This window comes from Dermacentor variabilis, chromosome 9 (genome assembly GCF_050947875.1).
Source record: "Dermacentor variabilis isolate Ectoservices chromosome 9, ASM5094787v1, whole genome shotgun sequence".
NCBI lineage: Eukaryota > Metazoa > Arthropoda > Arachnida > Ixodida > Ixodidae > Dermacentor > Dermacentor variabilis.
The window spans coordinates 54,387,575-54,404,718 of record NC_134576.1 but is presented as its reverse complement, the minus strand read 5'-3'; positions in this window follow the sequence as shown (position 1 = coordinate 54,404,718).

Sequence of the window (17,144 nt, the reverse complement as noted above, 5' to 3'; positions counted from 1 at the left end):
TTGTCGTAGAACCTGAGGCTGACAATAAAGCAAGGCATCTAATGTTCTGTGTTGCCGCTAGTCTTACTTGCGCATTGCTGCTCCTGTATATATATATATATATATATATATATATATATATATATATATATATATATATATATATATATATATATATATATAGTGGTCGCCGACCAATGAGGCTGTTTCCACTGAGCGGAGAATTTAAGCCCTGCACAATGCCATAGCCACTGCACTATCGCGGTGCGCGTAGCAGTATGTTTTCTTGGCAGATGGTTCACTGTAGTTATCGTTAAGCAATCTAGTGATGTTTGCTTTGAAAATGAGGCTAACTGATATTGAATAAGAACTCCCATTCTCACAGCGTCTGGGAATATTCACGTGTTCAAAATACCATCATATTGGGAAACAGAGTTCGCACGAGCAAGCTCACACACACAAAAAGCCTTACTATAATGAATTGAGGAGCGGGTTTCGGTCATACGCAAGAAAGGCGCGTGACGCAGCGAATGCGGAGGAGTCCGGTTGGAGTTCGAGCAGCAGCCCCTGCGGCGTCAAAAATTTATCACTCCGAGAATAGAGAAAATACGCATCGAGTTGCAGCAGCACAAGGTCTGTAATAAAACAGAATAAGCGGTACCGGGGGAACACCTTATTTGATTTTTTGTGAGGCGGAGCTGAAAGGGACGTGACTTAAACTTTAAAAATTGGGGCTGGACGAATCGCTGCTGTTCTTCCTCTGCACACATGGCCCATACCCACCGTGGGGAGACTGACCAGGAATTGGGCGGTTTGCAGAAAATGGGAATGAAAAGAGTGGCAGATGCACATTGGGGTCAGTCAAGAATGCGAAATTGCTGGTAGTGAATCACCCGATATATAGATGCGGTTTATTCTTGCTTCAGAGCTTATGCACCCACGTGACCAGCTTTAAATTTTTAGCTTGTAGACGTAAATCAGCGAACCTAGTTGAATCATGATTACAATTTAAAAGAAAACGCGGCAGACGCAGACAAATGTGCAGGAATATTACTAAACAAAACTGGCAGTTTTGCCCGAAGACAACACATTCGAAGGCATGGTTATGCCATCGGGAAGTGATAGCGTCACCGTGCTTGCATAACCGCAACCAGCATAATCATGCCGATAGCATAGCCAAACACGTTGCGCGTTTCAGGCATTCTAAGCTTACACGCGGCGTTCCCCCGTGCACTGGCATAGCGAGGTGGTCTGGCACCCGGGGCCCATAGGTCTTCTGTCATACACCCCCCCCCCCCCTCCCCCGCGTGTAGTCGAGGAAGGCGAGGATATCGACAATTTCCGGGTTTCAGCACCAGTACAGCCGCCTTGGATACTGCGCACGTCCCCCGGGTCCCCCTCTCCTTCGGTTTGTTTCCCAGGGATCGCGAACGCAGCAGGTATTGGCGGCGAGGAGTTAGGGAGTCGCCACCTATCGGAAGCTCCTCGCTGGCTTAGTATGAGGGATCACGCGGCGCGCTCCTCATAGGTTTTGCTGTCAGCGCTCACTGAAAACACCACGCGGGAGCGCTCCCGGACATTTCTGTAAGTACTTTCGAAACGAGAGAAGGTTTTTACTGTCTCAATTATAATCTTGGACAAACTGAAAGCACAGAATCGCTTACAGACGCTATCTCTTTACCGAATACGTACAGTGAACGCCACTATGCGCGGTCGCCGCGATGGAGTCTCCCGAACCGGCTTCTTGCGTGAAACGTAGGTAAACGCTGAGAGCAAACTATGTGCAATATGTTCTTACAGTGTTTGTATAACTAAATGGAGCGTAATACAATGAAGCCTCAATGCAGCGATCGCACAGCTTCGCAGCGATCGACTGCGCGTCTGCATGCTGTTCCGCGCACTGTTTCGCTTTCGCCGCGTGCCATGAGCTTTAGGCCGCAGAATATGAGCATTTGACAGTATACAAGCAACCATTGTTGCGTGGGCGCTATCAGAGCTGTTCAAAAATATTTTCATTGTAGAGACTTCGACGCCTACGGGGACTGTGATGTGCTGACGCGACGATTCAATCTTTCTTTTCTTCTAAATTTTTGGACGTTTCAATATTATTTCTCGAGTTGTGTCGCACTGTATGTTTATCGGTGTTCTCAGCTTGCGATTTCCCGCTGCTTCTTTTTTTTGTAATCCAGTGCATTATTTCATAACACAAACATGACCATATGCCATGCTTTTTTTTAATGTGCTTCTTACCGCTCCCTTTCCACTCCAGCTGAACTTGCCAGTATCTATAGCATCGACAAGTTCATAGACCAAACCGTCATGACATTAGTCGGGCAGCGGACTCGGGCGAGCGTCTCAGTGCGCGTTTTCCGAGCATCGCAGACCCGGCGCCGTAGCAGAAAGCTTCCTCGCGTCTGTGCTTGCTGCATACCCGAGTTCTAGCCGATGATTGTTTGCCGGTTTTATGTTTCGCGAGCCAAGCTTCACGCAGAGAGAGAGTAAACGTTTATTGTAATAGAGGTTGTTTGGTTAAGGTGGGTGGAGCCCCTCTTCCAGGGCAACACTAGTTACAGCGGCTCGCCGGACCTGGTCAAGCCGCTGTAACCAGGCCCGGTAAGCCGCTGTAACCAGTGGGCCCCCCAGCTTCTTGTCCTGCGGCTACGTATGAATAAGGCTGACACCGGGCTCCGTTGCGTACATACGTCCGGCACTGCGGCACCGAGCAGTAGCCTACCATGTTGCGCGCCTTCAAAGCCAGCCACTACCTATTGTAGTGCTTTCAAGCGTTGTAAAGGAGACACTCGAAGCGGAAAAATCTCGCCACTAAATGAGGACCGCAGCGTACGAGGGAATTTAAACTCTTGTTATCAGCTCGCTTCGGCGCCCTCGAAGCAGCCGACGCGGCCGCTATGTCCACGTGATCCCTAATAGCACGTCACGCCGACGGAGGCGCCAGCTTTTCAGTGGTGGAGCTCGAAGCCTATACACGCAGTTTTTTCTGCGCCAAATAAGACAGGGTGCTGCACTGATAACTTGTGATAAGCGCATGTGCACGTCTTATGTCAGACTGTAAGGCTTGGCAACCAATACAAATGCGGCATCGTGACAAGAACGGCTCACGTCACAAGTAAAAAAAAAATTTATACAGTTTTAATGAGCAATTTTAGCGGCAACATTGCATTTGCAAAATTGAAGGCCGACATTCATATCTTGCCCAACAACAACTTCACAAAAATCGTCGTAGGTACTATGGCCCGCAGTATTTTGGCTGTGGACAGCCCCGAAAGAAAACGAAAATTAAATTGTGTCTCAGTGACGCTGATCTCCCCACCATATTAGAACAATGGAAAAGGCCACCTGCCTCCCTGCTGCGCGGGCGCCAATGCTATCACAATTACTGGTTCTCTTCATTCTAATCAATAAAGCCTTGTTTTTATTTGCTGCTATACGGACAAACGTGATTATCCGAGCTGCCGTACCACCAAAAGATTGGGAACAGAATAGAGCACGCTTCGCGTCGATTCTTGGCGTCACCATAAAAAAACAGAAGGCCGCGATGAAGCCCGTGCCCGCGAAACCTGTTGGTCTGCACTTGCAAAGGAGAGGATTGAGGGATCAACGTCGCTGGTCCACTATTTCATACTTATTTCGCTGCTGCCATACTGGGCGCCGCTCGCCGTGCCAAAGTACTGTAGGTTGTAGCACCCAAAGTGATTTTGTTTAAGAAGTTTTTGTTGAGTTAATAATATGACTTTGAGTCCTCAATTCTTGGAATTGAAGTGCTTCCTCTATAAGTACTAACTAAGGAATTATTAAGCATATGGTTATTACTTATCTGCCATATTTTTCACGCTACCGAGTTCATAGTAATCACAAAGACACATAACTTCATAGAATATCGGGAAATATCCTTACAAAATCCACGTTTTTTTTTTTTTTTGTAAAATTCGGTGCAGCTGACACAGACACTGTACTTGTGACAGGAAGTCACACAACAAGAACAGCTTTCTGAAACTTTCGAGGGTAGGAAGGAAAGCGTGAAACATAACGGCAGGTTTCGCAGCGATTTCATGGGAGCAAGCGGGAGAGGGGAAGTAAAAACGAGCTGAACATCGCGGCGCCCGCGACTATATACAGCCTGTCGAGTCATACGCCGCCAAACTCTTCGGCCGCACCGAGTCTGAAGACGATCCAGAGAATCCCATTCGCGATTTTTAACGGCCGCACTTATGCAACGTCACTCTCAACGAACGCTTCGCCATAAACGCGAGCGCCGGGCGGGCTGGTTGAACGCCCCCTTGCTGCTGTCTTTGTCCGCTGCGCGTTCTGAACGGAAGAGGGACCCAAGAGCCTCAACGCCTTACAACGCCTGACCATAGAGAAAGAAATTTCAACAAGAGCGGACACTCCCATAGAGCCCAGCGGCCGAATTGACTGTAGCACACCAAGCGGATGTTGTTGACTCCTTCCGGTTTCGGTTTTGGGCGCGCGCGTTTTGAACACCACTTGGTACACGCCGCGCCGGCTCCGCTGCTCGGCGCGGCATTAATTTTTTCTTTCTTTTCGCTTCTGCTGAGCCTCGCGTGGCCTTGGCGTGGAATAGTTTCATTATTAAGTAGAAATGATTGCGATTGACCTTTACAAGACTGCACCGAATCTGTTAGGTGCAATTTCATAAAGAAAACGAAAGACGCCTTCTGAAATGATGAAATGTTTATTTTGCTCTATATAAATGCTCGTTCCGGGCTTCTGCATTCATTCAAAGTTGTGGCACCAGGTAAGCAGCAGTCGTTGCCGTACGATGCTCCACCGGATGCCATCAGCTGAAAGAAAGTAAATTACAAGCATGTATCATTTTGGTATATTGACCTAACAGGAGTATTTCGTGTAGAGGCGAAACGTGCTTACGTAAGTGGTGAATGAGCGGCATTACAGATAAATTCACTTTTACGTATATTTCGCAGCAAAGACTCCTCCCAAACAATGCTACAAAATTTTCAAGCAGCCCTCTTTTCCCGGGCATTATTTCCTGCACTTCAAGTGCACAAATACACGGGTGACTGCGCGTTTCCAAAGCAACTTGGCCTCAGTCGACACGATGGTACGCCAAGTACACAAAGGTGGCTACAACACAGGCTCAGCCAGACCATGTTACACGCTCGCAGAATGCCTTCTAATCGCACTGAAGTCAGACTCGTGGGTGCAAAGCCTGTTTTCAGTCGCTCAGAATACATAAATGTCATGTTCTTGAGCTCCTCCTTGTTATCTTTTACGCGTCCTGCCGGCGCATGCAACACTCCCGTGTTATCACTCTCGGCAATCGCTCGTCGCGTTTTCGAGAAGCGTGAGTACCGAAATAAGGTATATGTTGTTGCAGGGCTATAAAATGCGTCACAAACTTGTCCCACTAAAATTCAGTACACGCAAAACCAACTCACTATGGCCGGCTTGCTTTTTTGCTAACACCTTCACAACCCCAGGCGCGGCGAGCAAGCCTCAAGATATCCTAAAGAGTTACCAAATAAATTACAATACTTTTTCGGGTCAGAGAATGCGTAACGAACTTCTACCAGTAAGATTCAGTACACGGAAACTGCGGCACACAGCCGAGCTGCTTTTCGCTAACTGAGTCAATAAGCCGGGCGCGGCAACCGTGCTTCTAAATTACCCCAAATATAACGACGTTAGTTACAATAATGTTGGGGGCCACAGAATGCGCGAAAACTTGTCTGTCTTAGGCGCTACGACGTAGTACACGCATGTACACGCGCAAATGCGTCACACGGCCGAGCCGGTTTTCGCTTACTGCGTCAATAAGCCGGGTGCGGCAAGCGTGCTCCAAAACTACCGAAATAAGTTACAGCAATGTTGGCGCTCATAGAAAGCGCCGCAAACATCTCCCAGGAAGAGGCATTAACTCAAATTAACTGCGCCAGGACGGCGGAGCTGTTTTTCGCTAACTGCGCCACTCGAACTAAGCCTAAATGTGCTTAAAGGGACACTAAAGGTTACTATTAAGTCAACGTGGACTGTTGAAATACCATCCCAGAAACCTCGAAACGCTTGTTTCGTGCCAAGGAGAGACTTATTTTAAGAGAAAATGCGTTCTGAAGCGTCCGCGTACCTCTAGCGCAGTTCAAATCGCCCGCCCTCCGATCGAGGAGAACTGACATCATGGTCTCATAGTGACGTTGCGCCATCGGTGAGTAGAACGGCGTCCGCAGACGGCGCTACGGCTTTTCTGCGCAAAACGCGAACGCGCGGCCAGAAACAGAGCCAAGACAGAGCCGACAGCAGAGCGAAAGCGGGAGTATGGTGGCTAGCGGAAGGAGAAACGAATTACGTCCCACGTTACGTCCCACGGCACACGGAGAGTCCGTTTTCGTTAAACTATAGGCTGCAGCGAGCTCGCAGCGTGGTCGGCGTGGTCTATGAGAAGCGACGAGCCTTTTCGCACTCGCAACAGGGCATAAAAATGTGCGAATCGACGCAAAACTCGGCCTAGAAACGTGCTTCACCACAGCCAGGGCTCAATACGACCCAAGCTGGCACGACCCAGATGTCGTTTCCCGCACCGCCACCAGGCGCCGCTACTATACCTCACACTCCAGCGCAAGACGCCCATAAGCTGGTACTTCATTCTATGACGCTAACTTCGACGCTCGTCGCAATGGACCCTGACACCGACAGATTGGCTCGCGATGGTGGGCTCAACTTCAGCGATTTGAGCACCGACGAGCGCGACCTGCTTCTGAGGGCTCGCACTGCCGGCGTCGTTGCGTACTACGACGGCGGCCTCGACACCGGCTCTCCGGAGCGGGAAAGCAACGAGGGCTTCCCACGACATCACATGGACGTGGCATTCTCGCTGCTTGTTCCAAATGAAAGTTTCGCGAGCAGAACCCTCACAGCACGACGCGATAACGAAACTACTGAAACTCCAAAGCGTGCGCGGCGCAGAGTCGAGCGAAAACGAAACCTTTCGAACACCCATATTACTGAAGGGTAACGTCAAAATGTTATTTTTTCCTAGAATCGAATAGACGTAGACAAGTAGCATTTTTTCCGGCTTATAATCGAATGAAATGATATTTTTAATACGAGTAGTCGAGTATTAGTAACACAAATTATGAGGAGACCTTTCGTCATCGGGCTAGTACCGGAATGTCGCTGGGGGGTCTCAAATCGTGTCATGCATTTACCTCAATTTCTCGGTTACTAAAGCTCTGTTCGCGATTATATTGACGCCTTAGACGTTCTAGAACATTGCTCTACCACTTTAACTTGAGTTTCTGGTAACCTTTAGTGTCCCTTTAAAATGCGCCGCACACTGTCAAACACAATTTCTCACCTTGCCGTAGTCCAGTAGGGCAGTGGTGCCGTGTCGAAATGCAGACGATACGCAAGAAAAGCATAGAGAAGGCCGGGAGCCCAAAAACATGGGCTATATCCATAACAGACGGGTCGGCGAGCACGCGAGCTTCGTACGTACGACCGGCCTCGCTCACTCCTGCGGCTTGTCTGGCGCATGACGTATGCACGCGCGTCTGGCGTGCCGCTAGCTTGTTGCTAGGCAACGAAACAAAAAGTTGCAAAGTATAAGTTCATTTACACGCAAAACTTTTTCACTTTTAGTGGGAAAGAATAAAAAAAATAAAACGTTGTCTGGAAGTTTATTTCACATTCTTTTTTTTCTGATGCTCGCGTCAACTGACGGTTGTTGTTGAAACTAGGCGTGACGTGTTTCCTGTTGCCAGTTTTTGAAGAGTGTCCCCTCTTGTTGAATTTCTTTCTCTATGGCCTGACTGTATGTTTAGCGACGCCTGCTGCCAGCATGAACACAAGGCAAGAGCGCACCCCACATGAGACGTTCCGCTAAGGCGAGTAGTTTAGCGACCATTTTGCGAATTAAATTTTTTAGCCCGCACATTCGTGCAATTATTTCGTGGGTTGTTGATAGAGCTGCAGCCGACAATTCTTCGGCCAACGCATCGGGTACATGAGCTCGGGCTACTAGATATCTTGAGCATTCTTTGCCATTTGCGCCCAGTCAAGCCGGCGGAAAGAGGGCTGTCTTCAGGCGTATGACACCCCCCCCCCCTCGCCCCTGCACCCGGGGCCCACGGCCCCCCTCCCCCCCCCCCCCCCCCCTGTTGCTACGCCACTGCCCCCGTACTTCCTTGATACCAGGATTCCACGGGGGCGGCGGTGGCGACAACGGCGCGAATGCGCCTCGCGTATCCGTATATTTGCTGTCGCAATAGGACGTCGTATCGAACTCTACATGGGCTTGTTGCTCACCAGTATGAACAAGATGAATAAGATTTCAATCATTTCTTCACCTCGGTCGACGTATGTTCTGTTTTCTATACATAGTTCGTCCCGACCAGACGATATTCCTCCAGACTCTCGGCATCATTACTCTATTACGATGTAAGGGCTAACCGGGTCAGAACCTTTAGCCAATGCTCAGTCCTAACAAAAAGTTCGGCAGCATGTTGCACTGCTGTAACACGCGAAGCCGAAAGCCTGCTGCACACTCGGTACTGCGCCGTCTCGCATCGTCGCCTTGTTGCTTTCGAAGTTCGGCTTCTTGGGCTCGTTTTCGACGCTTGGCTGCGGCTTCGTGCGCCCGCATAGCGGAGCCAGACACGCGCCAACGACGTTTCACTTCGACATTACGCTGCATCCTCTCAGCAGGGGATTGAAACGTCTGCTGTCCTGCGCATTGTATGGGTGAATTCAATTATTGTATGCACTGTTCGCTTCACTTTAGCGAGCGCTTGTAGCCTGAGACTTACGGCGATATGAGCCACTGCATTTTTTGCTTGCTTACGTGGGTAGGAGCCATTCAGAAGTCACGTGGTTTTCTCTGTACCATTCTACTAGACGTCGCTTTTCTGCGTGCAGTATGCGTCATTCCAAAGATTGTATGCATTGCACGCTTCACTTCGCCGAATGCCTGTTGCCTCTGCATTACGAAAGGGACGAGCCATTGAGCCATTGCGCTTTTTTTTTTGCTTGCTTAGGGGCGTATAAGCCATTGCCGATGATGATAGTTTTTGTACCTTGAACTGGACGATGCATGTTTTCTCCGTGTTTTTTTTTTCAAGGCCATCGGGTGTACGTGAGCCACTTAAGAGGAAGCTTTAGCTCAGGTGCTCCGGTCTAAATACATGTAAAAGGAGAATTTGTACTTCTCGGCAACCACTCCAGCAAATTTGACGAGATTTGTTGCAGTTAAAAGAAAAACTTAAGATTTAGTGACTGTTGGCTTCGACTTTTTGAGTTAGGTCGTCAATTTTTTATTAAAAATTGGCAAAAATCGAAAATTTTCAAAAAAACGAAACATTCAAGTTTAGGACTCTGTAACTCAACAACGAAAAACGATAATGCAATTCCGTGAAACGAATCTAACAGTACATCTAAAGCGGACAAAATTGATATGTTACACATGAATATAAAAAAATTTAGTAATAGGAAAATACAACTTTTGCAGAACCCTTGTAACCAACGTAACAAATTCACGTAAGATGTAAAATGACATACCGAATTTGTCCGCTTTGAATGATCTAATGGATGCCGTTCACAGAACCGCGATATCAGTTCTTGATGCAGAGCTATGAATTTGTAAACTTCGTGTTTCTATTTTTTTTCAAGCGGTCAAATATTTGAAAATCTTTTTATGAAAATCCAAGCCCTAAATCGAAATTCTGCTTTCAACAGTCACTAGAATTTAACTTTCTATTTCAAACTCAACAGGTTTCATTAAATTCGGTCCAGGGGTTACCTCATAGAAACGTTTTTGCGTTTTACATGTATTTGAATAGGCCACGTCGGTGTTGGGTCCGAGCTAAAGCTTCCTCTTAAAGCTTTCGTGTTAATGTGATTGCTGTATATTGATTGCTGTAAGGAGCTCTTACCGGTGGGCCGGCCAACACGTAACGTTCTGTGTAACGCTGATATCAATGAGACATAAGGCCGTCATGCGCTAACGATTCCATTCCGATTCTTTTCCTTTTCGCGCTTCGCCAGTGGTGCGAGTGCCGAGCTAGCTGCGTCATCATTGCAGGTACGGAAGGTTGTGAGCGGTGGATGGCGGGGAAAAAAAAAGAGTCAAGAGAAAGGACTTAATGCCGGAGAGGTGTACGACCGGTCCGAGCATAAAAACACACGGAATAAATTCTAACTCAGCTTACCCATAAAGATGGCAGGCGCATAACGCTCATCGCGAACTGAAGAGAGAGAAAGAGAAAAGTCTGCACTTGGCGATATTTCTCCGCGGCTATACAGTGAACTCTCACTTGAGTGAACTTCAAGGGACCGAAGGAGATAGTTCACTTAACTGAAACTTCACTAAACTGAATATTCACTAGACCAACATAAGACATGGCATACAGAGTCAAAAGTTTAAAGTGCAATTCATGGAGCAAAACACATGACATCCATAGTGTTAGAAATGTGTGAAATGGAATTTGTACTTATCAACAAGTACAAGGTTCATGACAGTTATAATGCTGCCTTTCTCACTTAGAAAAAAAAACCTGTAATCTTCTTCTGCACTTGTACTTTTAAAGCACAGGAAGCAACAAAACTGTCCAAAGAGTCAATGTTTTCGTACACTTCTTCTGGCACAGCTTGCTGTTGAGACACAAAGTCTCTCAACTTTCCAGTGAACCCTACAACCTCAGCTAGAGTTATAGGGCTTGAAACTGGCTCGGCAGTTGCCTCTTCTTCGTCTCTTCTTTGTCTTCTTCGCCTCTTTTTCGAAGGAGACAACGACCATGCCACGACTAGCCGGTCGGAAAAAAATACACACCACGTGGTTTGTGGTGTGACATATCGCCGCTTTGTTCTGGCGGCGTTGTAAGCCAGCGATGTTACTAGGTTTATGGCCTCCGAGATTACATGCTTGCTCGTTTTGTGTGGGCGATGTCGGAAGCCCTGCCTCGTTGCCGTTCGTTTTCCACGCCGCCATTTTTCTCCAGGGGCGCTGTAGTGCCAGCGACGTTACATTGCCGCTGGAGCGGCGGTTTGATGAGGGCAGGCATCGGTTCTGATCGTAAAAATAAGCCTTGGTCCTCTGAGCGAGTTCGTTAAACTGAAATATTGACTGTCCCGAAATTCGTTTAAGTGAAACATTTTTGCATAGAATCTATAAGAAAACTGCCGGAGATTTTTAAAAAGTTTGTTATTCTGAAATATTCGATAAACAGACGTTCGTACAACTGAGAGTTTACTGTATGACGTTCCGTTGGTGAGCGCACGTCGCGGGCTCGATTCTCGGCAGCGGTGGGCCTTCATTCAGATGAGGTGACGAAACCCGAAAATGCTCGCGCTAGCGTGCATGCGAAAACGCTGCCCGCCTAACCGGAGCAACAGCCAATTCTGCCCGTTCGGTTGACCAAGGAAGGTCCGGCAAAATAACCGCGTCCAGTGTTTCTCAGCCGCCGTCCCAGACCTAGACAGGAGGCAAACACGGGACTGGCGCCGCCCGCGAACCAACACTTTCACGCGTTTATACAGGCTACACAAAACGTACCCAGACAAGTACAGCAACACATGCGCGTGGTGCGACGGAACACCGACATTGGAACACATAACATTCCAGTGCGTGTAACGTCCGGCGGCTGCCACCTCGCCGCTGCTAGACAACACTCTACATAACTGGTCGTGGGAGGCGCGACTCGCGGAAGTGGAATTGGGAAGCCAACTGGCGACCCTTGACCAGGCCCGGCGAGCCGCTGTAAGCAGTGGGGCCCTGGAGGAGGGGCTCCACCCACCCATATCCAAACAACTTATACTACAATAGAAGTTTGCTCTCTCTCTCAGCCGCCGTCCCGAGCTTGAACTATATTCAAAAGAATACTTGCATGACATTTCTGATTTCTTTTTTTGTTGTATCAACATGAAGGTGTCGCACGTTAAATTCCTGCCACGATCTGGTTAAGAGGCACGCCATGGTTCAGGACTTCGGATTAAATTTGACCACCTTTGGCTCTTTAAGGTGCAGCCAATGCACACGGCACACGGTCGTTTTTGCATACCTCCCCCGTCGAGGTGCGGCCCCCTTGGTCGGGGTTTGATCCCGCGACCAAACGTCGGACGTCGAAACCTTAGAAGATATACTAGCAAGCAAGCGAACGCGGACAGGAAACAAGGACACGAGAAGGCACAAAGAATACACACACGTGGCGCTTGTAATTGACAACATAACGGTTATCTCTTCATTGCCCAGCCAGCTAGGAATGCGTTGTAAGAGGACAGATCCGGCAAGAGCAGCAAAATTCGAGTGTGAAAGAAATGCATACAATTAAGTTCGTGGGTTGCAAGTCACTCGTAATTTACCGCATCCCGTTGTCTTGCGGGGCAGCACAATGTTGACCGCACCAGCGGATGCCTAAACGACCGTCCAAGAGAATGCCACAGCACGGTGAAGAAGCTCCCACCTCATGGATTTCTCGCACTCCGTTCTCAGAATTGTAGTTACCACCTAATGTTTGAAGAAATTGCCATTGTAGGTAGATATAACGACGTGGTTACCCGCTTGATAATAGAGGCAGAGAGCATCGACGCACTTGGTGAATCGTGCGTAAGCAAGCAGTCGATAGCGTTGTCGCCTCGAGAGTTGGATTTCCTGCATAAGCGGTAGTAATGATGGTTTCTGGCTACGCCTACTGGTGCTGTTTCTTTTCTTCTTTCTTTTCCTTTCTGCGTTAGAACGTGTTGCTCCCACGTGATCTGTATCGCGCCGCGCGTGAGGTCAATTCTGTGACTTGGCGTTGAAAATAAAGGTAGTTGTTGTCCAATAGGGCTACGTGAGTGTATCCTTTATGCGTGCCTTCTCGTGTCCTTGTTCGCTCTACAACTCTCTCGTTTCAAGATGAACAACGAACGATCCCACATCACCACTCTCATTTACTAGCAATCTCCAGAGCATCCTAAATGACTTATTATAATAGCTTTTCTGCGAGCCAGCTTCGGTTTTGTTTTCCAAGAGTGTGTGTGCGTTCTGGCGTGGTGACACAGATCGTGCTCACACGGCCAAAGGACATCGCTACGGTTGGTATGGTGGTGTGAATGTCGCTACGTCGGGCCGCGCAATCAATAGCAGCACGTAGCATAAAACCGACTAGGAGCCGGAGCCAGTGCCAAAGCGTCACGATGCCCCTCTCCTCACGTGACCACCTTCTGCGTCATAGTATAGTAGTATAAAACTTTTATTTAAAAAAAATTGCATTCAGGTCCAGTGGGTGGGTCCCTCAGTCCAGGGCCCCACTGGCGATCGCGGCACGCCGGGCTTGGTCGAGAAGGGCCAATTGGTCCTCCCGCACCGTGCTGGCTAGCCACGCCTCCCACTATGACGTTACTAATAAAGCCCCTTTTAAACTTCATAAAGTAGCGACGCTCTCCTCCACCGCCTTCACTCCTCCACGTTTCTCCTCTTTTTCACCGCTCCCTCCTTCACGCTCGCCGCCTACACCGCTCGAGCGCAGCAATGGCGCCAACATGCGCTCGTCCCCACTCCGTAGACGCTTCTCAAGCGAAAACGGCGCCGAAGCACGACTCTAAACAAACGAAGCTGGCGCGAGGGCCCACGTGATGCTATTAGGCCAATAGAGACGCGGTATCGACCTCGGCCAGAGCGCGCGAGGAGGAGGCGGCACTCTTCAAAGCGTGGCGCTACTTTACGAAAGTTTAAGGGGCTTTAGTTACTACACGTACACCTCCCCCTAGAAACTGAAACGGGTTTTTAGAAAAAAGAACCGTTACGTTGAAATAGTTAGGGCGCTCTGAGGTTGGCCAACGTACTTTCTAGTGTTTTTCTAAGTCGGACATCTGTGTTTAATGCAAAATCAATGAAAAGTAACAAAAAAAAGAGTCGAAAAATTCGCGTCAGTACTTCTTTAACCACATCACCAAGTAGCTCACGTGTGCACCCTGTTGTATGTGAGAGTCACATTCCCGTCATATTAGGCTCTCATATTTACATTAATAGTCATATTAAACTTTCACCTACTTCCGGTGGAGATCAAAAAGTAAAGGTAGCAAATTAATTCAAAATGTCAGTCCTTTTGTTTTGTCCAATTATCACGGACCAGGCTGTGTGACTACTGCTGTCACTTTGGAAGAATTTTTTTTTTGTTTCGGCTTTAACTGCCTCTATCACAAAATATGCCATCAGCAATACTTACGAAGCGAGCTTGTCGCAGCATCTTCTTATCACTCTTCTCGTGTGGATCATAAGTACAAAGTGGGGTATGCTCTCTGTCGCACCAAAACCTTTCTGCATTCGATCATTTTACAAGCTTCTACGGATTGGAACCACGTTCCCATTGCTATTGTGTTCATTGCCAACTATGCTAGTTTTTTTTTAATTCTTTGGTCACGTTCGTTAATTGTGACTGAAAGCAAAATTTTGTGCCTACGTTTAGTAGCCATCACGTGATTCCTTTTTTTTCTATCTCACTAATACCATGTAATTACCCATCTTATCGCGTACCGTATTGTACTATATATTATGTAACCATTGTATTTCGTAACCAGTGTCGTACGCTTGCCGCGTTTCCGTACTTCTTGCATTACTGCCTTCCGGTTCTGTAATCCACATCCCCTCTATAATGCCTCGGCGATTGAGACGATTTAAATCAATAAACAACATAAGTATAATGACCCTACATTGATGTATCAATATGCGACTCAATTCGGTTTCACTCCGTCATCAATCCTATTCGCTTTTTCGTGTTTTGTACACTGGTGATGGTCAATTCCTAAGCATTTTTAATGAGAACGCATTAACCCGTCTAATGAGGCCGAAAATCCGGCGTTATCAAGCGATGGCACCAAAAAAAAAAAATGGCCGACGGTCAAGAAGTAAAAACACGTCCAGAATTCTCGGAGTGACGTCAAATTCCTCAGCGAGGTTCCTGTAAACAAGGTAAATTGATGGGGCTTTGAAAAGCAAATTTGGTGCATTTGGGTCCGGGTGGGAATCGAACCCGGATCTCCGGGGCGTGAGACGAGCACGCTTCTCCAACGCCACGGTGTCTCCACGGTTATGGTTGACTGACCCAGTGCGTGCGTCAATGCACATGTCACGTGGCAGCTGGCTGCGACGTTAGAGTAATGTGACTTAAGGTGGGGGGGGGGGGGTAAGGTGAAGTAAAGTGAATGAAGGTGAGTTAAACCGGGTCAAGGTTGGTTAAAGTGGAGTAAGGTGTATTAAGGGTGGTACAATTTAGAGCAAGGTGGATTAAGGTAGAGTTGTTCAACGCACGTGACAATGTATAACGTAACGTATCACGACCACGTGATAATCGGAAGTGAAATTGGTGCCGAGATGCTCACGCATTACGTCACGTCACGTGTCACGTCATGAAGGCCATTATGAAGCAATCACTGTGTGAACGCGTAGCTACTTGGCGATGAGTTTTGATTGGTTGCGGTCTAATGATTAATGAACGCAGAGAAAGGAAAGCGGAGAACGGAATGCAAACACGTTGTCGTACTTACGAAGTCTTTAATGGTGGTAACTTAGAGAAGTCACAATGCTTCCGCATTCAAATTACGTAAGGATACTTAAGTGACTCTCGATTTTTCGTAACGACCCCCAGCTGCAGCGCATGCCACCTGCTGAAGTGTCACGCGAATCACATCAATGAATTACTTCCTTGGCCACGCCATTCAGTCCTAACTCAAAACATGCAATCTAACAACAGCTGAATTTTGATTCGAACAATCCCGCATCACGTGCTGCAGAGGTAAGCGTACACCTTTCCCGGCAACAAAATAGACGACTCACTGACGTAGGATTCTCCCATATATTTTTTATGTGGAATGCCTCTCTAATTTCTCTGGTAATTTGGTGCCTTCCTCTCGACAAAATGGGGGCGTCCGTGAGCGCCAGTCAGAGCTGACAAAATGTCAAATCCGACACTGTAGCGGAATTTGTCATGGTCCAAAATAGCGCTCACTGTATAATGACGACATGTCGCCGTGTCCACCATCTTAGCACTCGCACAGATTCGTAGAATGAAGTATTAGAATGCAAATATAGTAAATTACTTAGAGTGACCTGACGCTTGCCAGTACTTGCTTTTCAAGTGTACGTAATTGCTTGAAACTTCATTTAAAGGAAGAATTTTAAGAAAGCAAAGAAGCATGCCAGTACTCCTTTAGGTGGATACAATGTAATTGCGATACCGCTTAGCTTGACTCAGCAATAGAGGGAAAAATACATTATAGCCGCGACGTACACAGCAGTAAGAGACCAAAGCAGGCGTAACACTTATGGTCTAATGACAGACTCAACTCTGCTTATCTGGCAGCACCTGGCTAATATTAGTGGACAGGAAGGTGAGATGTTAGGACTGAAATTTAAGGTTGAAAATTCGGTCCTATTGTATTTAATGAAAACAGTAAACAGACAGGGTCAATACAGGGCCAGGAAGTACCTCATGTAGGAGAATAAAAATACTTCGGTTTATGAATAAACGAGGGCAACAGATATAAGGAAAAATATACTAATAGCAAAGCGGTCAAGAAATGCGGCCATAATGAAACACAGAGCGCTATGGGGATACTATAGGTACGAGGGGCTTTGGGAAAGGTATAATGGTTCCAAGACTTAAATTTGGAAATTAGATCGCTTGCTTGAAATTAGAGCTACAATAAGTGCTCGATGGCAGCCAAATGGCAGTCGGACGCCTCGCACTGGGAGCTCACGGGAAGACTACAAATGAATCCGTACAGGTGAGATGTATGGGCTGGACAAGTGTTGAAGTGAGGGAAAGTCGCAGTAAAATTGATTATGAAGAACGACTGAGGGAATATAGAAGGAAGTATGTGGGCCGGGAGATTGTTCAGGTATTTGTTAAGGAAAAAATATAGGCTCGCAGTGAAAGAAAAGAACTAAGGTGCTTACCCGAAAGTATGCGGCCGGTATATTAAGCAACATGTCAAAAAAGAACGTTAAACGCAAAGACAGATGAGGCTGAGACAATCTCCTCGGTAGCTGCAATTGAAAAGAAACCGGCTACGAGTAACTACCTAAGAGGTAAAAACAAAATCGGGAGAGAAACATTTTATGATAACTCAAAGGGACGCTGTCTACTTTTCGAAAGGCAATCGGGATGCCTTGAACGCGTAGTCATAAAGCGTGGTAC